We start from the raw sequence: 25,080 nt of genomic DNA, 5'->3' as shown, positions 1-25,080 counted from the left end.
ATAACAGGTTGAAATTGGGTTTTGAGAATGTTTCACAAGACCCTTAAGTGAACTCAAATGTTTGTCTATGTGCATCTGTGCACTTTAATGCAATCCATATATAAATATATAAATGCACATATTTCTGTTATCAGTGGTACATATCCAAGTTACTGGCGGCAAATCCTTATGGGTCTGCAACAACCTCAATTCTTGCCTCCTCAGAAGAAAGAATTCAATTGAAGGGCATAAGGGAAAAAACAGACCAAGGCAAGTTTCAGAGCAGGAACAGAAGTTTATTAAAAACTTCTTTCCTTGCTTTAGAGCAGGAAAGAAAAGAAAGTACACTTGGAAGAGACCTGAGCAGGTGACTAGAAGGACAAGTGCTGGGTTTGACCTTTTGAATTGGAGTTTTATATGTTAGCATATCTCTGGGGTCTTGCATCCCTTTTCCCATTTTTATTCCCTTAGGGTGGGCCACCCACTGTGTGGTGGCCTAACACTTGGAAGGTGAACATGCGCAGTGTGTTTAAAAAATTATACACTTGCCCACCAAAGACATTCTTCTCTTTCTGGTGGAATGCCCCCAGTCATACTCTGCCATTTCGTCTCTTAGTATTCATGCTCGAGCTCACTTGTCCAACTCCTGAAAACTGCCAATTACTAGTTACAGTTGTTTCTAGTCTATATAGGGAGACTTCCTTTCCCTGGTGCTGACTGTAACCAGTTATTATTTTAGAGAGACAGTTAACAACAGCCTGACCATCACCTGACATTCACCTGACTTTCCTGGTGGGGGAGTAGGGGGCCCATCTGCTGCCCCACTCATGCCTAACTACCAACAGTAATATTTTTTCTCCAAGAGTCCAAGACCCCAAATTTTTGGTGTGAATGAATGAAGGCCAGTGTTCTGTAACTACTCCCTGCTGACAGAGAAGCAATGGTGGTGGTTCTGTGGGTCTTGGCCTCTTGCTAGCTGTCAAGGCAGGAGGGTGGCTCTTTGGGTTGGTGAAAATGGTATCCAGCCAGGTCCAAGGAAGAAAACGGTAGGATTTCACCTCTGTCCTATCTCACCAATAGGCAGTCCAGGGATTCCCTATAGAAGGATGTCTCTTGAATATTGAGAGGACAGTATTCCTCACTGAGTATCATCTGGAGCTTGATGCCCTGAAGATGAGAGGAGATAAATCAGGTTATTAGATTTAGAAGAATGTTAAAATGCAAAAGGGGGATGAGGGCAGTTCTAAAAATCCCAAGGCTGCCAACACATCAAGATAGCTGATGGCTACAGTCATGCCTAATAAGACACTGGGTGCATGGGGTTGCTAGCCACTTCCTGTGTGCCCAGAATGAGAATATTGATCCAGATTTTTACATTACACATCCCTTTTGTTCATTCTGAGTTGCAGCCAGAGATCACTGGCTGGTTCACAGGAATAATCAGGGTTAGTCTAAAATGCAGACAAAAACTTAAAATCTGCTGAGACTAGAGTCTAATAACAGGTGTGCCATAATTTTTGAAATACAATTTGTCTCTCTCTAGTCCTCATTTATTATTGAAAACAAATTATAGGACGGATTTGTTTGTAAAATAAACTTTAGTCTCATTATACTTGGCCTGATTATTTGTACAAAATGCAGCAAGAATAATTATTTTTCATGTAGGCTTTTAAAATTTGCTTTGATGGAATCTTGTTCCATGAGAAATCTCAAATAAGATTTCTTTAAAGTCAAGCCCAGCCGTGAATGTGTACCCTCAAGTATGTATGAGTTGGGTAAATTCTTCTCCTCTTGAGGTTTCAAGGTAAGTTGGGGCTTCTGGGCCTGTTAGAACGTGACATTCTTTACTTACCATAGGTCAGGTTACCCTGTACAGAGACTGTGGAGACAATATGAGGCCGGTTTTCCCAAGGGGCTTTTATTGGCTTTGTAAGTCAAGTTTAATTCCTTAAAGGAAAGCATGCCATTCCAGTCAAAGCCTTTGAAAGATAACCAGTTTCTCCAATTGTGTCCTGTTGCAAAAGAAAACATTCTTATTGCACTTAGGAAAACAACTAGATTCCCATAAGTTAAGAATATTCACAAATATTTTCCACATTCTGGAGAACTCAGGTAGAGAAGAACATATGTGCTCCAAATTTTGTCCACGGGAGTATACTATATTCAATTGTTAAAAGCTATAAATAACTCAAAGGAAAAGTTTTCTTGGCTCTGGAAAAAAAAAAAAAAAAAAAGAATCAACATCATTTTAAGCAAAAAGCCAAAAAAAGATTACTTTAGTCTCCTATTAGTTTAGTCCATTCAGTTAACCCTAGTTCTTCTTGATATTCACTAACATTTTAGCTCTCCGTGTAAAATAAGTGAATCCTGAAAGTTTCATTTATTTTAATGTCATAATGTCCAAAGCTATCAGCAACTTGCATCCAAAAGCACCTGTCAAAGTCCTATAGCTGATTATAAACCATCTTTTGAAGAGGATTAAAACAAGGCAACAATTGTCAGTGGATGATAAAAAATCTTAGGGCAGCCACAATTAAAGACACAATTGACATGAAAATTTGTTACCTCTGTGGCACACAATAATTTTACATAACAATTATAATTATGAATAACATAAAATTAAGTGATATCAGAATTTCATACTTTTGGAACACATACCAATAACATTTATACAAATACAGCCCAAAGAAAGCCAAACACCATTTCATATTTGACAATGCTTCCTATATGATTTTTATACAAAATAAACCAAATATGTAATTTTTGGACTTTAGAGGATACAATATCTAAAAGATTAATTAAGTTAGAAAAAATATATAATTTATAATTCTGTTTTGGAAAATTTATCAAATATCAAAGGTTTAAAAACCTTAATATTATAAAATCAAATCCCAGGTTACCATAAGTCATTTACTTAGCCAAAACAATAACTTAAAAATTTTTTAAGGCAAAATCCTATACTCATTAAGAGGGAAGCCAGCTTTACAAACAACCTGTCTCTTTTTTCCCCTTCTTTTTCCTATAGTTTACTCAAAAGGCAAACAAAAATCTTCCATTTTTTCTTAATATTACATGAAAATCTTGTTCAAGAGAGAAAGTCAAATTTTACATTTGCATTAGTATACTCTTGATGTTAAACCCAATTTTTAATAAAACCTTGTAAGCAAATCTATTCAGTTTTAAGCAGTTTGATCATAAGGTAAGATTCTTATAAACCTTTTATACCCCTTTACAATATTTTGTTAAAGAGTAGGACAGAGTTTTAAGAAAACTGTGTTGTGTGTTTATTCTGATATTTACTATACAAATAAACTGAATAATGCCCCTTTAACTTTAGCCAATATGTTCACAAACAGAGTTTCTTTTACATGACTAATTTGTTTCTTATAAACCTTCCATAACATGTCCAACACTTCAGGTTTATCCTATCTAACTTGAAACAATCCTTAACCCTTTTAATCTAGGCAAAACCATCCACATTCCCATGACTTCTCATAATCTTTATCAAAAACTTTACTTTTCTCACATACCTTGCGTGTAAAACTGTTTCTTCAGTAGTCTCAATTACATGTTACAATATCAACTCAGCAACTTTTATTTTCAGTGAAAAACATGGTAAGTAAACGATTTTAGTTATGTACCTCCCATGGAGCCTAGGACACCAGACAGAAGTGTCAATAAGGTCTGACTCTTTCCCGCATAGCCAGAGGCTATGGCTAACTCCACATGTCCTAGGCTTTACCTAGAATCTAATGGCTCTCAAGCAGGTAAGTTGAACAATTGTCAAGTTAAAGAAGCAGTTTATAACATTACAGCATTTGGCAAACCTAATATTTGACCTGATTTAGACCAAATGTCTAAATGTTGAAGACATTTCTTTTTACCAATAATTTTTAAAACTGTCTTTATTCCCTAAAACCTCAATTGTGAAAAACTATGAATTTTACATGAGCTAAAGTTATGTGAACCAAAGGCATTACAGTTCTTATTTTTCTAATGATATTTGATTTAAGTGCTTATTATTTTGTAAACCAATTAATTAGAACTCCTTTATATAAACAACAGACACAACACATATAAATACATAGACGGACAGAAGATTCAATAGTTGTAAGATTTTTCATTTGCCAGTTTTTAAGTTTCTTAATTGTATTACTGGCTTTAGGCTGGAGCCCTTTGAGAAACAGGGCTGGGAAAACATGCAGTTTCCAGAACCTGATAAGCACAGCTGGAAGACAAAACAGATCTCCAAAAATTGAGGGTCCTTTTTATACCAGATCCTAGATCCCCAAAAGGAGAATTAGCACATTTTGTATGGGAGTCTTATCTCTCAATGGGAGGTGGGGATGTTTCTACATCCTCCAGGTGGCCAAGAGCATGCTTTTCTAATCTCAATGCCAAAGAACCGAGTATCCCCCATAACTGCCATTAGTCATCCATAAAAGCATATTTCCTACTTAGTTATTACCACATTTCTGTCATAATGCTAAGTAATTTCTGATACTCCCGAAAGCCAAAAACATCAGTCAGCACAATGCAAAACATAACAGAGCCATAGGTTTTGAGAAGAATCTATCCACTTTTAACTTCTGGAGTTCCATGAGCAAAACAGAGGTTTTTCCCTGAACTGGGTCTGTGGTACCTCCTCTGTCTTTCCCAAGCAGTCCCAAGCTGTTAGAAACTATTTTGGGTCCTCTCATGTGTGCATCAAGAGTGGCAATAAGATGAAATGGAAAAAAAATTAAGTCAACTGAGAAGAAAAAAAACTCATTTATTCAGAAAAGAAAGATTCAAGAAGCGAAAAAACGAAGGCCTTTTAAGTATATGTATAGCTTGTATATCTGCTTTTAATGAAGCTTTTTCTTTCCCCCCCCTTTTGAGATAGAGTCTTGCTCTGTCGCCCAGGCTGGAGTGCGGTGGCGCAATCTCGGCTCACTGCAAGCTCCGCCTCCCGGGTTCACACCATTCTCCTGCCTCAGCCTCCCGAGTAGCTGGGACTACAGGCGCCCGCCACCACGCTCGGCTAATTTTTTGTATTCTTAGTAGAGACGGGGTTTCACCGCATTAGCCAGGATGGTTTCTATCTCCTGACCTCGTGATCCGCCCACCTCGGGCCTCGCAAAGTGCTGGGATTACAGGCGCCAGCCCCCGCACCCGGCCAATCAAGCTGACTTTTAACCATAGAGCTCTTAAAAAAGAAGTCATTTTAAATCTCTTATTACCCACCTTTAGCCAGGCCAAAAATGGCCAATATTTCTGACCTTTGAACTTTACCAAAAGTTACCTCACATATGAAACCAATAAGCCTTGACTAAGGTTATGACTTAACTATGAATGTACAAGGTAGAGGTGGTAAACAGTTTTTATAAGATTTTGAGTCTACAAAGGTGGCTAAGAGAAAAATTCAAGAAGGGAAGTCAGAAGTTGTCATGGAGGGGCAGAGGATACAGTGGTTTATAACATTCTTACAACTGCTTTGTACAGAGAGAGAAGCCAGAAGTATGGTATGAAATTTTTATCCTTTGCCAGCATGCCAGGCTTCTGGGTTCCCTTTCCCTGAGCAGTTCTAGTGATCCCGCTTGCCACTCCATAGCCTTCGTGGCCAAGCCGCAACACAATGGAAAAATCATTTTCCATTTCACAGAAGGCTGTGTAATTCCTGTAAAAGGGGAGCAGATAAAGTGCTTTATCTGAATACTTTAGAAGTTATCTCTCCTCAAGAGATTGCTCAGTTAGATTTTTGCTAGGGCTTTTCCAATGAAGTGTGGGCTATTTCTAGACCCCTGGGGGAGGACTGCCTAGGTTAAAGTTACTGGTTAACAATTTTAGTAGCTTTCCCAGGGGAATTAGGGCTATTAGAGAGAAAGATGAATTCTGAGGTTGGGTAAATAATAAGTGAGCACCGATCTTGGAAATTATATTTTTACCCCAAATAGGGGTAAAATAGGTGTGGGGAAATAATGACCAGGGACCAGTGGGAGAATGGTAATTGGGCTTTCAAGTAACATAAAGGGGTATGAATCTTTTCTTTTGGAGGGAGGGGATGCCATTTGCCCCACCCAACAGAATTTGGAGGAGAGTTGCTCAGAGAAGGGGATTAGCACAGAGTAGGCTGCTCTTGAACCTAAAAGGGAAATTCATCATTTTACTTTCGTCCTCCAGCGTTACCTTCAGCTTTGTACTGTAGGAGTGTCTTTAGGGCAACCTGGAAGGGGCTAGCCAGCTTTTAAAGCAGCCAATAGTTGAGCCTGCCTCTTGTCCTTGCATTTCTCCCTTTTCTTAGCCCTGTCCTCCTTATTCTACCTTCCGTTATAAAAGACTGAAGAGGCTAATCTGAGGACCTCCTGCATAGCAGCACAGGGTCCCAAGACTGACATTTGTCATCCTCTCCCAGTTCATTTTAAGTCAGACAATATTACAGGAGAGAAAGCTAGTTCTTTTAAGGTTCAGGGAAATCAAACTTTTCCCCGTTTGGGGGAATCCACCCGAGGGGCATGTCCTGTGGTATGGAGATGCAATGACCTATCTGCAAAGAGAAAACAGAAGAGAAAAAAAGGCAAAAGAAAAAAGAAGGTGTCCCCCTTTTTTTCCTATTATCCTGAATGGGGAGTCCCACATTGTCCTGGGTTCCAGAATGAACCAGTCTTACTGTGTACCCTTGGTCCCATATAATCACCATTACCCACTTGAGAACAGAGAAGATATTGAAGTGAACACTGGGACCCTGTCCATCCTTGAGGTTTCAAAATAACCCGTCTTACTGATGGCAGTGGGGGACCATCTAGAGTGGCCACTGACATCATGCTGGGTGCAGTGGGGAGGCTTGAGCGGTGGTGGCAGGAGTGGCTGCGGGAGCAGCAAAGGCGGTGGTGAAACTCCTGTGCCACATGTCTCCTGTGCCCTGAGGAACCCAAATGCATGACCTGCATTCTTGTGTTGCTGGGCGGGACCCACTCCCAGGCCCAGAGCCTCCACCGCTCCAGCCCCTGATTCCCTGTTGCTACTCTCACCCACTGCTGCTGCTGCTGCGGATAGGGCATGGAGAGGAGGCAGACAGTCTCTGGAGCCCACCCCTAGGAACCTTCCGGAGACCCCCCCTTCCGGGGGCCACCACAATGGGGCCAGGCCAAATCACTTGCTAGTGGGGGAGCAGTGCAGTCGGGAAGAGAGGGACCCCAAAATGAAGCTGGTCCAGGGGCAGTGACACACTTGCACATGGAGCATGGGGGCCAGGCCTGGGGTTTGGAGCTGGGGCCATGCTTCAGGGGACCAGGATGGGAACTGGGAGCAGTGTCCACTTCGGGGACCTGGTCAGTGGCACAGCCACAACATTCACCCCACTGAGGGCGCTGGGTTCCTGTGCCTCGGGAGGAGGCTCTGCACGGGGCTGCCAGGGGCTGCATCCCCAGGGTCTGCCCTGTATCAGGGTGACTACCAATCCTGGCAATCCTGACCGCCGGGACCAGGGCCCACGATTTGCTTCTAGAGGCACTCCTTGGGGAGAACCATGAGTCAGATGAGGGGAAGCCCCAAGCCACTCCTGAATGTTGGAGATTGGTAGGAGCTCACGGTGACATTGCCCCTGCCCTGGATGCCAGCCTGGGTCCACTAAGGACCTGGAGCCCCTGTCCCAGGCTGTGAAGAGGCATGACCAGGGCTGCATGTGCCAAAGAACCAGCAGGAGCTAAGGACAAGTGAGAGCCCCACATTCCAAGTTGGTGAAGCAGGAGCTCCCCGGGTGCGGCTACAGCCACCCTGCCTGGCTGTGGCCCCAAGTATCTCTGCACTCTCAGAAACCGGGGAAGGCCCCTCTGCCCCCCACATGATGGAGGATGCCTGCTTCCACTGCCTGGCTTCTCCCTGCTGTCAGCATCTGCTCCATTCTTGGAGCAAGGTTGGGGCTGAGCCAGAGTACTGTTGCAGCCTGGCTGGGTCTGCACACGCTCGGGGTAGCACTGACATGACAAGCCCCTGCCACCTTGGTCCCCTCCAGACACTGAATGCCGACAAGCACAGGAGGGAGGCCGGGAGGGTGCTGAGGACTGCCCAGGGCTGGCCTGCAGGTGCCCCTTGGCATGAACAGCCTGGGCATATTGAATAACGGCATGAGGCAGACAAGTTTTTAGGCAGAAGGGAGTGGGTCCCTGCTGAAGCCCCACCTTCAAGCCAAAGAGGACCTAAAGCCTGGGTGCCAGGCCGCCAGTCCCATGGACCATAGGGGGAACTTGTGGTGCTTTTCCCTGGGCCCTCCCATGGCTGCCCAGGGGGAGGCCCCAGACTCAGCCACACTTGAAGACAGGATGGAGAGACAATGCGGAGATAATGGGATGACCTCACTGCAGACAGGAGCCACCCACTTTAGGGCCTCCTCTCTGCTAAGAGCTGCAGAGATGATGGGATGACCTGCTTGTAGAGAGGAGCTTTCCACTCCAGGGAGTTGAACACTCAATGAGATGACCTCTCTGCAGAAGGGAGCTTCCTACTCTAGGGTCTCCTCTCTGCTAGGAGCTGAATACACGTCAGGATGCCCTGACTGTAGAAAGGAGTTGTCTACTGCAGGTCTCCTCTGAGGTGCTCTATCGCTCAATAAAGCCCCTTTTCGTCTTGCTCACCTTCCACTTGTCTGCATACCTCATTCTTCCTGGTCACAGGACAAGAACTCAGGACCCACTCAATGATGAGGCTAAAAGAGCAGTAACACAAACAGGGCTGACACATACCCTTGCTCACCACATTGTGAGAGAAGATAAAAGTTGGGGCCCTTTGGGGACCCCAGATCTGGGAGCTCCCCAAGCCAGGGCTGTGACTCCCTCTTTGGGTCCCTACAGTTCCTGGTGTCTCCAAGCTTCTGGACACCACTGCATTCCATGGCGCCAGCCTAGGAAGCTGCGTGTGGTGCACCTGGTCCAGCCGCAGTCTCTCAGACAGCCCACACTCGTGTCAGCACCTGGAGCTGCCCATCCCACAGCAGTAGCCGGAGTGTCTCACTGGGCAGTGGCTGGACCCCATACTTGCTCACATACCCCTCGCTGCTCCACACCTCACTTGCAGTCTCCCTTGAAAGTGTGGGATCCAGGCTGGTAGCATGAGATGAGGGCAGCATGCCAGGTCAAGTGGGCGGAATGGGCCCAATGGGCCCGAGCAAAACTTGGGCAAAGGCGCCACCGGTCACAGAGATTTCTGGCCAGAAAAGTAACACCCCAAAACCCCATAATTTTACCTTGTACCCCATAACCTTTCATCTCTGTTTCAATGGTAATCTGTTAGCCTGGGACAACCCTTAATCTCTGTCCTATGGATCTCTTGTGTCTTCTGCCTTGGTCCAGCCTATATCCTTATTTCCACGACCTTATAGTGACTCTCACTCAAAGCATTTTAGTAATAAAATGATTATCTTTTTTCTTATAAGTCTGCTTTTCAGCTAATTACTGCAAGGGGGTGGACTTCCCTCCCCCTCCCTTAGAATATTACTTTGAAGCTCTTGATGTATCTTGAGAAGGGTGCGGAGGTAATTAGAGAAATGGAGGCTATAGGAGGAAGAGGAAGGAAACAAGAGGAATACTCATGGAAAGCCTTCATATGCTCATGAAAATAGCGGCCCTTGGATGCAAAAGGGCAAAGTTTATTCACCCTCTGGGCAGAAAATAGTAACCTCTGGAAGGCACGGGGCTGGCATAAGAACTTGCAAATAAAGGACAAATTCCCCCTCCTCTCAAAGTGGTGCTTACTCAAAAGAAAAAAACAAAAAGAAAGTAGGTGGGATCCTTAAAGATTCAGAGTGAAGCCCTATGCAGGTGAACAAACTGCTTTTAAAAGTTACCAAAAACTTGACCCCAGGGCATAACAGAAATAAAAAGCATATGGCAAGTTATAAGATGCTGGTAGAGCTAGAATTCCACTTAGGGTCTGTCTAGGCCATACAGCAGCAGACAGAAGAGTTGGAGGTCATCTGAGCTGGTAAAAACAAGTTAAAATCTCAGGGGATATCTTTAAGGGAGTCCATGTCTTTCCTGCCACAGAAATGCAGAGAGTAATGGCGAGTGTGTGTTTAAGAAGTCATGTGGCATGCAAAGTGAAAGCAAAGAGGTGGACTTGCGCCTGAGGCAGATGGTCTGGCAGGTGCACAAGGTCATTTCAGAACACACATAGAGAAAACGGGAGAATGGGTCATTGGGCCATGCAGGGTTTTGGAAAAGAGCTAATTTTAGTCAAAAAACAGAGGAAACCCCAAGACATTGCATGCTTTTAGATCTTAGCCTCACCACTCTTTTGAGCCTCCTTTCCACAAGGGTCATCAGTGCCTCAGATCTACTTGGTGTGGACCCTAAGGTCCTTCCTACCTCCAGGAGCAACCCATCATGGTGAGCTGAGAAATTAGCTGTGGGAAACAGAGTTACTTACGGCCAAGAGGAATTGTTCTGGGGGATGGTTAGTGAGCAAGAGAGAGAGAAAGGGGAGAAGAAAACAACACACGGGGATCAAATGCCTCCAGCTGATGAAGGTGAGGCATAGAGATCTCTTACCACTAGGGAACAATCCAAGCCAAACAGCATCAAATATGTTAAGGGTACAAGGTATCCAAGTCACATGGTACCAATACGTTAGTGGTGGAGAATATCCGCATTACCAGTGGCACATTTTTATGTGTCTGCAGCAATCTCAATTCTTGCCTCCTCAGAAAAAAGAATTCAACTGACGGGGCATAAGGCAGAAAAAGAGATGGAGGAAAGTTTCAGAACAATAGCAGAAGCTTATTTAAAAGTTCAGAGCAAGCAAGAAAGGAAAGTACATTTGGAGGAGACCAAAGTGGTTGACTTGGAGGACAATCGTGGTGTTTGACCTTTCGACTTGGGATTTTATATGTTGGCATACTTACGGAGTCTTGTGTCTCTTTTTCCATGATTCTTCCCTCAGGGTGGGCAACCTGCATGTGTGGTGGCCTGGACAAAAGACCCTGAAAGTATGCCAACATATAAAACCTCAAGTCAAAAGGTCAAACACTACACTTACCCTTCAAGTTGCTCACGTGGGGTGTGTATTTAAGAAGTTTTATGCATGCCCACCTGAGACTTTCTTTTCTTTTCTGGTAGAAAGACCCCGGAAGGTCATACTCCGCCATTTTGTCTTTTAGCGTGCATGCTTGAGCTTACTCGCCCGACTCCTGAAAGGTGCCAATTACCAGTTACAGATGTTTCTTATCTATAGGGAGACTGCCTTCCCCTGGTGCTGGTTGCAACCAATTATTATTTTAGAGAGTCAGTTAGCAACCACCAGGCCATCACCAGATGGTCACCTGACTTTCTCGGTAGGGGTGTAGGGAGGGCCTTCTCCTGCCCTGCTCATGCCTGACTAACTACCTACTGTAACATTCCCACTTAATTCCAAAGGTATATTTGAGAAAACATCAGATACTCTGACTACAGAACCCATGCTCTTAACTACTGCTTAATAATTAGAAGTTAGAATTGATAGTCTCTTAATGTTAAGGCCCCTAACCAAAATCTATATTTGAGTGAATGATTTAACCTACCTCCACAACTGGGTTGAGAAAAAGGTACTTGTGAACTGGAGTAGGGTTTTGAGTTTTTTGTTTGTTTTACTTTTAGTTTTGTTTTTCAAGGTATAAATATTACCAAGATAAAAGGGCAATTAAGACCCAAGAAGTTTATACCATAGTGAGAATGCAACACTTTTGACTTGTACATTTTACCAAAACAGGTATTTTTAGTCATTTAGGAGAGTTATAGAAAGCAATCTAAGTCATCACGCATTGAACACAATTTCAAGCAGTAATCACTCCTCAATGCTAGTTTCCTATGACTGCAGTAAAAAATGAACATGAACTTAGTACCTCAAAATAGCACAAATTTCTTATCACACAGTTCCAGACATCAGACATCAGGCCTGGGTTAAAGTCAAGGCGTTAACAGGACTGCATCACTTTCTGCAATCTCAAAGAAATAATCTGCTTTCTTGTCTTTTCCTGCTTCTGGGATCCACCTGTAGTCCTTGGCTCATGCTCTCTTCCGCCATCTCCAAAGCTAGCAATTGCATTCTGATTTATATTTCCATCATAGTATCTCCTTCTTTGACTCTTCTGCCTCCCTCTTTTATCTTTCAAGACCCCTTGTAATTGGATTTAAGGCCCACCTAGATAATACAGAATAATCTCCCCACATCAAGATCCTTAACCTAATTACACATGCAAAATCGCTTTTGACAAGTAAAGTAACAAGTCACAAATTCTCAGGATTAGGATGTTGATATCATTGGAAGACTACTATTCTGTCTTCTACATAATCTGACAATTAACAACTACACAAAAAATGAATCAAGAGGGGAGTTATTGGATTCAATTAATCTTAAGAGACTAATGATTTTAAGAAGCAAAACAAGATATTTACCAACTCTAGATTTTGTTCTCTGAAAAAAAGGCGAGTTAAATTCCAGTAAATTTCCTGAGCAGACACTAACTTAGTCTGAGTTTTAATAAAAACAAGACTCAATTATTAGTTATATGGCATTTGCAGTACATTAACCAACCTTCCCAGTGAGAACAAGATAAAGTGATAGATAATTTCTTTTAAAAATATATTTTATTTATTAAAGGAGCATGAAGAAATTAAGAAATATTTAAGTCAAATTCTAAAATCCTTAATTATAATTATCAAATAGTTCTTACATTTAAAGCACCAATAAATATGAAGACCATATGAAAAAATTGCAAAATTACATAGAATAAAATAATTTATGAGTAAAAGCCAGTAGAATAAATAAGACAACCAAATAACATGGCACTGAGTACCGTTGGAAGGTAATTTTCTTTCCCATTGGCAACATCAGTGAGGGCCAAGTGAAAGTCTTTACTTATACTCCCCAACAAGCCATGTCAGATGACCTAAAATTCCACTTCCATGTTGGTACATTATAACAAAAGACCAAGTAGTGAGTCTAGACTTGCACCCACTTCCAAGTTCTATCAAAAGGTGCCCATCTCCCTCCCAAATAGAGAGTAAAGGAAGGATATCAAAGATAAGTGAATTGGAGACAGGGGTCCTTTATATCTTCATAGGAAGTACTGAAAAGACCCTGGAATGACTCACACCTTAATGTGACCAGTATCAACACACAGAAAGGTTTGAGAACTAAACTACAGTGTAGAAAATCACTCTTTCAGAATGCCTCACAAGTGCTACACAAAGTAAACCAAAATAGCACTGCAAGGGCTGTGGATAGTAAATTGTTATTGGAAACACAGCTCAAAAGAGGAGACCAGACTTGCACACTAAAATAAGATGGAATTGCTAGTAAAACAGAGGATTTAAATAGAATCTGAAGTCTCATATGCCTAGGACACAATAGAAAATTACTCATCATATCCCCAAAAAATGGAAAATTACAACCTGAAAAAATAGCAGAGGTCAAAATGCAAATGATTTAGCTATTGCAATGATCTGGCAAATATTATGAAGCAGAATTTTAAAAAATGCTCCAGTGATCAATTATAAATATTGTTGGAACTAATGGAAAAAATATATAATCTTGGCAAAGGAGTGAAAGAAATAAAATAGAGCCAAGTATAATTTACAGAACTAAAAAGTACATTACCTGAGACAAAAATTCACTACATTAGCTCAACAGTAGATTAAAAAGAAAAGAGAAAAGAATCAAGAAATTTGAAAAAAGAATAACAGAATTTATCCATTATGAACAAGAGATAAAAGAATAGACTGGGAAAAAATGAAACTAGCCTTAGAGTCCTGCAATAGCAAAAGACCTAACATCAAAGTTCCAGAAGAGATAGAGACAATACCAGTAGACCATACTAAGTTATAGAGGTATATTGTCATACTTAGAACAACTACTAAGATAAACAAAGTAATGTATAGAAGGATACTGTAAGTAAATCAAGATAGAATTTTAAAAGTATTCAATTAAGAAAAGAGAAATATCAGAAGGAGGAACAGAAGAAATTATTTGTGACTTGTTACCTTAGTTGGCAAGAGTCTTTGCATATGCGATTAGGTTAAGAGTCTTGATATGGAGATATTATTCTAGATTATCTAGGTAGGCCTTAAATCAAATTACAAGAAATATTATAAAACACAATAAAATGGTAAGGGGTAGAATCTCAGGCCCGGTAGAATGAGAAACTTGGTTAACTTGCTCTCCCTGTAAAACACTGTAAACACGGTCATGCATCACTCAATGACAGGGATACATCATAGAGTGTACTTACACAAACCTAGGTGGTATAGCTTACTACACACCTAGGGTATATTGTATAGCCAATTGCTCCTAGGCTACAAAACCTGTATACATGTTACTGTCCTGAATACTGCCAGCAATTGTAAAACAAGAGTAAGTATTTGTGTATCTAAATATATCTATACCCAGAAAAGGTGCAGTAAAAATGTGGCATGAAAAATTTAAAAATGTAACACCTGTATGGTGCATGTACCATTAATGGAGCTTGCAGGACTGAAAGTTGCTTGGGGTGTGTATTAGTCAGGGCTCTCTTAGAGGGACAGAACTAATAGGATAGATAAATAGATAGATATGATATACATATCATATATATCTATATATCATTTATATCATATATATCTGACACGTCATATACCATATATAGATATATATTTATGTAACATATATCTATATGATATATATCTATATATGATATATACTATACATAGATATATCTATATGACATATATCATATACATCATATAGATATATCTATATATAGTATATATCATATATCTATATATCTATATCATATCATATATAGATATATCATATATAGATATATAAGATATATAGATATCATATATATTGATATTTATCTATCTTATATATAGATAAATCTATATATAGATATATATCATATATATCACATGTGTATATCTATACATCAGACAGATCTATATATCTATATAGCTCTATATAGAGATACATAGATCTCTATGTCATATATCTATATATTTATATCATATCATAAGATGCATATAAATATGAAGATTATATATAGATATATACAATATAGATATATGATATATATGATATATAGATATATGATATATATGATATGATATGATATGATACATAGATATATGATTATATATGATATATAGATAGATGGTAGTGTAAGCCTTCTGTGCAGCCAGTCTATATCTATATCTAGATATAGATATATGATATATGATATATAGATATTTATGATATATATGATATGATATATAGATATATATGATATATATGATATGATATATCAATATATCATGTCTATCTATAGTTATATCATTTATATCTATATATAGTAAGATACAGATATATAGACATATATGATATATATGATATATATAGATATATATGATATATATGTTATGATATATAGCTATATCACATATATTATATAGATATATAGATATATCAATGTATCTATATCTGATATAGATTTAGATATATAGATATGATATATATACAATATGATGTTAGATATATCTGTAATATATGATATTTCATATACATGGGAATTTATTAAGTATTAACTTACAGGGTCACAAGTTCCTGTAATAGGCTGTCTGCAAGCTGAGGAGCAAGGAGAGCCAGTCTGAGTCCCAAAACTGAAGAACTTGGAGTGCAATATTCGAGGGCAGAAAGCATCCAGCATGGGAGAAAGATGTAGGCTGGGAGGCTAGGCCAGTCTGCCCTTTTCACATTTTTCTGCCTGCTTTATATTTGTTGGCAACTGATTAGTTTCTGCCCACCAGATTAAAGGTGGATCTGCCTTCCCCAGTCCACTGACTCAAATGTTAATCTCTTTTGGCAACACCCTCACAGACACACCCAGGATTAATACTCTTTATCCCTCAATCCAATCAAGTTGGCACTCATTATTAACCATCACAGGGTGAGTCAGTGAATTGCTCATCAATTAATGTGAAGGCCCAGGATATTACTGTATAGTACTGTGGACTTTAAAAACACTGTACACTTAGGCAACATTAAATTTATTTTTTAAATATTTTTCTTTCTTCAATGATCAATTAAATTTAATTTTCTGTAACATTTTTACTTTATAAACTTTTTAAATTTTTTAACCCTTTTTTTTAAATAGCACTTAAAACATAAACACATTGCACAGCTGCACAAAAACATTTTCTTTTTAATATCCTTATTCTGTAAGCTTTTATCTATTTGTATTTATTTGTTTATTTATTTTAAGAGACAGGGTTTCACTGTATTGCCTAGGCTGGCCTCAAACTCCTGGGCTCAAGATACCTTCCAGCCTCAGCTTCCCAAGTAGCTGGGACTACAGGTGCACGCCACCATACTTAGCTTTCTATTTTAAATTTATTTATTTACTTACTTTTAAAACTTATTGTGTAAAAACTAAGACACAAACACACACATGAGGCTAGGCCTACACAAGGTCAGAATCATCGGTGTCATTGTCTTCCACCTCTACATCTTATCCCACTGTAAGGTCTTCAGGCGGTAATAACATGCATAGAGCCGTCATCTCCTATGATAACAATGCTTTCTTCTGAAATACCTTGTGAAGGACATGCCTGAGTGTTCTTCTTCAGGATGTATCACTCTTGTCAGAAATATGTCCATGGTTAGTTGTTTGGTTTATTTCATTGTTCCATCACAGATTTGCTTAATGCACCATAAACATTTCTCTCTATTAATGAGACCTTTTGTTGTTGGGGGTCCCTATAACATTTTTAAAAATCTTGTTGAGGTCTTCAAAGGCTTCTTCTAAGCCCTTCACTGCCAGTTTTCTTGGGGGGTCTTCATCATTTTTGTAGTATTGCTTTCAATGAAGCAGACCCTTCAACAGCTTCCATCACTTTCTTCTTGTTCTTCAAGATCATACATCATGGTGGAATGGGGTATGTGTGACTGGAGAGCAATAACTATTACTGAGTTTTCATCTTTGGAGCTCTTAATCACCTTTATTATTTATTTATTTATTTATTTATTTATTTATTTATTTATTTATTTTGAGATGGAATTTCGCTCTTGTTGCCCAGGCTGGAGTTCAATGGAATGATCTTGTCTCACTGCAAACTCCGCCTCCTGAGTTCAAGCAATTCTCCTGCCTCAGCCTCCTGAGTAGCTAGAATTACGGGTATGTGCCACTATGCCTGGCTAATTTTGTATTTTTAGTAGAGATGGGGTTTCACCATGTTGACCAGGCTGGTCTCGAACTCCTGACCTTAGTTGATCAGCACACCTCGGTCTGGATTACAGGCATGAGCCACTGCTCCCGGCCCTTAATCACTTTTAATTTTGCTTCCAGGTCAAGCTCTCAACCATGGCTCTTACTGGCAACATTAGCAGTAGATTTTCGACTCTTAAGGGCCATGATGAACAAAATATCAAGAGATTTAAATCAAGCGCAATAGAAAATGATGAAATTAAGAGATTCAGTAAACATAAGATGTAAGAGGTTGCTGCCTGCATAACACAGCATACTGCTTTACAGTACACTTTTTTAATAAGTAAAAGAAGTACACTCTAAAATAACAGTAAAAGTATATTAAATACATAAACCAGTAACTAATTGTTTTTATTATCAAGCATTAGGTACTGCACATAATAGTATGTGCTATCATTTTATATGACTGACTGCCCAGTAGGTTTGTTTACACTAGCATCACCACAAACACCTGAGTAAAGCATTGCACTATGATATTAGGATGGCTGCAATGTCACTGAGCAATAGGGATTTTTGAGCTTCATTATAATGTTATGTGACCACTGTTGTATATGTGATCTGTTGTTGACCAAAACATCATTATGCAGTACAAGACTGTACAACTAAAACAACCTGATAAACAACTATTTTTATTGCAAAACCAATGAAAATAAACCATTTCAGTACTCTAACAATTAATCAAACCCACAGAACAACCTAAAAAATTGTCTATAAAAGAGAAACTATTGAACCTCAATAAGACAAGAACATTTTTACCTGAGGTTATTTCCACCCTCCCTCTCCAGTTCAGTGGTGCAGGAGTCAAAACTGAATGGCGTTTCCGACAATGGAGAGCTCTAACTGCTTTTGGAGTTCTGTTAGTACACAATCCCCAGAGAACAGTCAACAATTTATCGGAACTTACAGCTTCCTTAGAAATCTCCGTTCTCAGAGTAGGGTGGGTGATTGACACACAGCTCAACTTAGTGAGAAAAAAATGCTATGCCTAACCTAGTACATCACAAAAAAAAAAAAAAAAAAAAAAAAAAAAATCATAAACTGCTGGCAACATCTCAGCTATCTAAGGCTGTGATATCGATTGAGACAAATAAGTACCTGAATGAGAATTGAAAAGCAAATCCTGGAGAATTAAATGACCATAGGAAAAGCTCCAAAAGATTCCAAGGGATTTAAAATGATGCATATATGTATGACAATATGTAGATGCCCAGAAGAGGGCAAAACACAAGTCACTCAACTCTGACTGACCTTGCCACCCTGTAAAAGTGGGAAGTGAAAGCTAAAGCCTTTCTGAAAGCTCCCTAAAGTGTGAAGACATACTTTCTCACACAGATTCTCTTGACAAAGGGTAGAAGTCATTTGGGAAGGGCATTTAAGGAAATCTGGCCAATCACTGGCTGACCACTAAATTTACAGTGACCCAGGTGTGATCACTAGGAATCCAGGCTTAAAATAAAAATTAGTACTTATAAAAAAATCTGGCAGTAATCCCAGAGGCCATACACTAGAGAGAATATATAATTTAGAGAAATAGTCCAGGAGAGTGCTAAACAAATAAGCATGAACAAAAATCAATAGCACGACCATAAGAGCAAAGCCAACAATCACTAATCTTGGGGACATAGGAATAAGATACCAGAGTTGACATAATATATACTTACAATTTTCACTTCTGAATAAAAAGTTACAAGAAAGGGAAAGAAAAAAAATATACCACAGACTAATGGGTATAAAAAGCCACTAGAAAATGGCACTAAGGGATAACTAAATTTTGGACTCAGTAGACAAAGGCTTTCGATCAGCTAATATAACTATCTTCAAAGACTTCAGGAAATCATATTTAAAGAATTAAAGGAAAGTATGACAAAATGTCTCCTCAGAGAATATCAATAGAGATAAATTATTTTAATAGAATCAAATAAAGATTCCGGAGTTGGAAAATACAATAATTGAAGTTAAAAATGGACTAGAGGGGCTCAAAAATATATTTGAGTGACAAAAGAAAGAATCAGCAAACCTACCTGATGGACAAAAAGAGTAAAGAAAAAAACAGCACATCAGAAACCAGTGGGACACCATCAAGAATGCCAACATATGCAGAAGGAGAAAATAAAGAAAAGGGGCAGATTAAGTATTTGAAGGAATCATGGCTGAAATTTTGCTAAGTTTGATGAAAAACACTAATCTACTGGTCCAAATAACCCAACAAATTCAAAATAGTATAAACTGAAAGAGAACCACATACAGTCAAACTGAAAAAGTCAAAGACAGGGAGAAAAATCTTGAATGCAGCAAAGGACAATAATTTAACAGAAATGAGTTTTTTCGATAAGATTGGCAGCTGACTTCTCATTAGAAATCTTGAACAACGTATGACTATTGAGGGGTGATATCTTCAAAGAATTGAAAGAAAGTGACTATCAGTCAAGAATTATAGAAAATTTCCTTCTAGAAAATCTCCTTTATGAAATCTCATTCAAAAACGAAGATGAAATTAAGATGTTGTTAGCATATCAGACTTACAGGAAATACTAGAGATAATTCTTCAGACTGATGTGCAAGGATCATCCACATCAGCCTGATTTCCTTGGCTTCTGGTGAGTACCTCAGGTTGCTTCTACTCCTGGCAGGGAGGTACATATCTGACTTCTAACATACAGAGATCACGTGGTGATAGAAGAAGCAAAAGAAGGGAAAGGTGCAAGGCTCTTTTTCTCAAGCCGCTCTGGGTGGGGGAGAATGGGTGCAGAGTAGGGGAGGGTGCGAGTATGATCTCATGGGAGTTAATAGAATGAGAATTTGCTTATTATCACAAGTACAAGGACGATAGCACAAGCCATTCATGAGTGATCCACCCCCATGACCTAAACACTTCTCACTAAGCTCCCTCTCCAACACTGGGGATCAAATTTTAATATAAGGCTTGGAGAGCCAAATATGCAAACTATAGTAATTCCTTACACATAAAAAGCTGTGATAGGGAAATGAATAGAGACAGGAAAGATTAGTAATTGCTTAGGGCTGGTGAAGGAAAATTAAGATGGAAGGTGTTAGAAAAAGGGTATGTGGTTTCTTTGTGAGGTGATAAAAATGTTCTAAAATTCACTTTGGTAATAGCTGTACATATCTGTGGATATTCCAAACCCAATTTGAAATATACACTTCAAGTAAGTAAATGGCATGGTATGTAAATTGTTTCTCAATAAATTTGCTACAAATTAAATTTAAATTAAAAGAAAAAAAACTAAATCCTGATTGGAAGACATCTGTATTAGTTTCCTTTTGCTACTGCCACAAAATTATACCACAAATTTAGTGCCATAATACATCACAAATTTATTATCCTGCATTTCTGGATGTTAGAAGTCAGATATGTGTATCCCTGGGCTAAAATCAAGTTAACGACAAGGTTCTGTCCCTTTTGGATTCTTCAGGAGAAAATCAATATCCTTGCCTTTTCCAGCTTCCAGAAACTATCTGTATTCCTTGGCTCATGGTGCCTTCCTCCGTCTTTAAAGCCAGCAATCTCATCACCTTGACCTCTACTTCTATAATCACATATCCTTCTGTGACTCTTGACTCTCTCTTACATTTTTAAAGGCATCTTGTGAATTAATTAATACATTAGCCACCCCTCACCTCCAGATAATCCTGGATCATCTCCCATCTCAACATCATTAACCTAATTCCATATCCAAAGTTCCTTTTACCACGTAGGATCACAAATTCACAGATTTCTGGGATTCACAGAATAGCGCCCTCTACCCACCCCACCAAAAAAGGTGGAAACTATTCTGCCTACCACATCTTCTAAATATATCCTTAATAATTAAATTTATCACCTTATATATAAGCCATTTAATTATTAGAGGCCATCTTCAAAAGGAAAGAACATGCTTTTATTTGTTTGTTTTGGAGAACTGTTTATTTAGCCATTCGATTTTGACAACAATTAAACAAAAGGCCCAGTCGTCTCAAGAATAATATAAGTGATTTTTATTTCCTAGGTTTTTAAATACTTTTCTTCCTTAATTAAGCAAGTATTCTTTATATAATTTGTAACATTAATATAAAGGAAGAGAGTGAGAGAAAGGAACAGTTTCAGTCAACCTTAATTCTCAAAGCAGGATTAAAGTGCAAGTTTTATATCAGCATCAAGCAATTAGGGGTCTGTATTGATGTCATATAGTTCAGCCTATCACTAGTTCTTTTCTCCAGTTAAACAAAAGCTACAGTCTTATGTGGTTACTAATAGATTACTTGGAAATGGTAAATAAAAGAACTCCAATTGGATATTAAGACCTATTGATTCTACCTCCTGGAAATCTCTCTATGGCATCCACTTCTGTCCTTCAGTAATGCCAACACCATAATCCAGGTCACCCTCTTCTCTTACCAGAGTTATTGTAAAAACTTCTTAATTGGTCTCTTTTGAAATAGGCTGAATAAGAAGAGCTATCATTTATGGAGCAATTACTATGAGTCAGAAACTCTACTAAGTGCTTTGTATTTATCAGCTCCTATAATCTCCATCACAACCCTATGAAGATGATGCTATACCCATCTGCATTTGACCAGTGAGGAATCTGAAGATTTCAAAGAGATTTAGTCACTCTGTGTCAATTGTGGAGAGCAATTGTCTAAAGCCAAAGCACATGCTCCTTAACCTTATATTACAGCCCCATAATCCCAACTACCCCTCCGCCTTGCCTTGCAAGCCACACTGGAGCGATATTTCTAAACTACCAGCCTTCTTAACTTTTTGCTTAGATTTTTCCAGAAGTGCATCATTAACCTTAATGTAAAGTCCAAAGCCCTTAACATAGCACCCAAGGCCTGATATTACCCATTCCCTGCCTACATTTCAAGCTTCCTCTGATTTCTCTCCCTATATCGCACACACAGAGCTCTTCTTGTTGAACACATTGGGTTCCTTAATGTGCCTATGCCTTCTTGACTCCACACCTTTGTTCATGCTGTCCTTGCTGTTGCATGTAATTCGCTCTCCTATTCTGTCCCCTCCACACATACCACTCTTACTTCAAGACTTAGGTCAAGTTACAATTCCTTTCCCAGATATCCAGGCAAAGTTATGCACTTCATTATCCACAATATTTAGTCAATGTCCTATGCTAGGATGTGCTTTTTGTAGTAGGTTTCATTTACCTTTTAGTCGCCTCCACTAGACTAGAAGGACCTGCAGGCAGAGATTTGTTTTACCCACATTTACGTCAACAGTATATTGTATGATGAGTGACACATGGTCATCATATAAGCATGCATTCTCAAAAAGCATGTCATTCTAAGAATGATATTTTAACCTTCTCATCCCTTCATTTGTGTGTATGCAAATGTGGTAAAAAGTCTTTATGATGAACCCCAATATTCTCCACTTCCTAGTATTCTGGCCTTGTGTCATTATGTCCCCTTGACTGTGGGGTGGGCCTACACAGAGATGCTTCTAAGGAAAGAAATAATGGGATTTCACTTCCAAGATTAGACTATATAAAAATAAAATAAAAATTCTAACTTGGATTCTTCCAATCTCTCTTCTCTTCCTTTTCTTTTCTCTCTCTCTGCATTAAAGAGCCATTTGTGAGTATCCCAATGGAGCTGATATCTTCAGCAAACAGCCACATGAGTGAGCTTGAAAGTGGATCATCTCCCAGTCAAGCCTTTAGGTAACTGCAGCCCCAGTTCACACCTTGATTGAAGCCTTGCAAAGGACCCTGTGCCAGAACCACTCAGCTAAGCTTCTCCCAAATTCTTGACTTACCAAAGTTGTTAAATAAAAATGTTTATTATTGTTTTCAGCCACTAAATTTTGAGGCAACTTGTTATGCAATGTTATAACTAATAGAGCAGATATGAAACCCGAGGACCATCTGTCACAATCTGTGGGAAATGGTGAATAGAGGAACTTCAGTTGGATAATAAGACCTATTGATTTTATCTGTGGGAAGGAGACTGAGGAAATAAGAACAAACGGAGTGGAGTAGTCAGGGAAAAAAAGTAGGTAGGGCAATTTAGAAGTGCCAGGTAGAAGACTCTGCCTTTGAAATCTTCTTAAAGAATAATTTATTTTGAGACAGTTTTAAAATTCTAACAAGTAGGTATTAATGCATTTGCTCTCTTTTAAAATATAAAGTTCTTCTGGGGGAGCTATCAGCTATTTAACCTCTTGGAAGGAGTGATCTGATTAAATAGTAAAATGAGCTCTAAAATGTGACTCAGTATGAAGATAGAGTGGAGAGAGGAAGAGAGAATTTGGAAGCATGAAGAGATTTGGCCTGGATGAATGATATCATTGAAAAGTTTGGGCAACAAAAGGGGAATCAGGTAGATGGGGGATGAAGGGAGAGAGCACCAAGTGATGGTAGAGACTTTGTTCACTGTATGTATGCACTGGAGAAGGTCGTTTTGATATACCTCATTTTCTAATGTCTCCAGAATAAGTTTTCCTTTGATTTTGAGCAACATAAAGAAGTGAGCTATTTTATGCATTCAAAACATTGGTTTGTGTAAGAGTCAGTTTTTGAAACTAGTTTGAGTTAAGAGCTCTTGATCTACATACAAAAGAATTCCTAGAAGGGGCTAAGATTCCCTCTATGACAGTTATTTTTCCCTTATGTTCGTAAAGATTCTAAACTCCATATGGCTTGCAATCTGATTCATAGGATGAAAAAAATCAGATAGGACCAATTTCATCTCCATTTTTAATCATATATTCAACTTGATTCTAAGCCAAAGAACAAACTGACATTGGTAAGAAAATGAGCATCTTAATTTATTACTTTTTTACTGGGGTGGTGGCACTATCTTATGCCACATCTCTATAAGTAGAACTGCTGTATTAAAATTTACATTTGGATTTCCAACAAACTACAAAACTATAATCATCTGTTAAATTATTTAAAATAAGTAACGAAATAACATTCATTAGGAGAAATGCACTCACCTAGAGAAGGGCTAAATACTTTGAAGCTGATCAGCCAATGTATCGACAGGGAGACAAACAGTTCTGCGATGGAGATATTCTTGTTGACCTTGTAAAGTGACTGCCACTAAGCCTCCAAATGTAAATATGCTCTTCTTTACTCTTTTTCTAAACAGACAGAAACTAATCTGTCAGCATGTCAGCTTTAACTAGCCTAGATGAAGCCAAACTAATTTAATAGAAACTGTTCAATAGCTTTGACCGACCTCACGGTGTCAGTTAAAGTGGCTCTACGCCCTACTGTCTTTCATTATTCCCAATTCTTTCATTAGAATGCTTGAATACCAAGTAAAATAATATGCTGAGTAGTCAATAGGCCCTACGTTTTTCTCAAGGACGTTCTTTTGGTTTCAAAAACTGTCAAGTGGAAAAACATGTACTGTGAAGGTGAGAGGACACTAATTAAATATACATAGCTCTAGCCGGAGAAGCATGAGGCACAGCTTGCAGAATGAAAACACTGCCTGCTTGACTGAGGTCACAGCTGTTTACTGGCCTCAGTTCCCAAGCTGCAGTTTTCCCTTGGATATCATTTAACATTCCTGGATTTAGATTAGGCACAGGCCGTCTTCAAGGAATGCTTCACAGTTCCAAGTGCAAAAATTCTTGTTCAATTAAGCATATTTTATCTTTAGGTCACTGAACTTCTCTACCTCTTTAGATTCAAGTACTGTTTTTAAAGTATTAGAAGTTATTCTGACCTGTGCTAGATACGTAATGAGAGCAAGAAATAAACTTTGGTTGGGTAAGCCAGAAAATAAAACAAAGGTTGTTCTTTGGCAGTACTTATAGGGAGGGATAACCCTCCTTATCCATGGGTCCAGTATCTTTGTATTCAATAAACCATGGATCGAAAATACTGTAAAAAAAAAAA

General features: G+C 39.1%; 1 long non-coding RNA gene across 1 annotated transcript; it reads right to left on the bottom strand.

Annotated features, from left to right (window-relative positions):
- Positions 1–220: 220 nt before the first annotated feature.
- Positions 221–24,574, bottom strand: LOC119620914 (uncharacterized). Its single transcript, XR_005237458.2, has 3 exons — positions 24,168–24,574; positions 1,832–1,991; positions 221–1,146 (listed from the first exon to the last, which is right to left on the bottom strand). It is a non-coding gene; the product is annotated as an uncharacterized lncRNA (long non-coding RNA).
- Between the last annotated feature and the right edge of the window lie 506 nt (positions 24,575–25,080).

This window comes from Chlorocebus sabaeus, chromosome X (genome assembly GCF_047675955.1).
Source record: "Chlorocebus sabaeus isolate Y175 chromosome X, mChlSab1.0.hap1, whole genome shotgun sequence".
In the NCBI taxonomy this organism is placed as follows: domain Eukaryota; kingdom Metazoa; phylum Chordata; class Mammalia; order Primates; family Cercopithecidae; genus Chlorocebus; species Chlorocebus sabaeus.
Note: the sequence above shows the minus strand (reverse complement) of the source record. Positions and strands in the feature narration are given on the sequence as shown.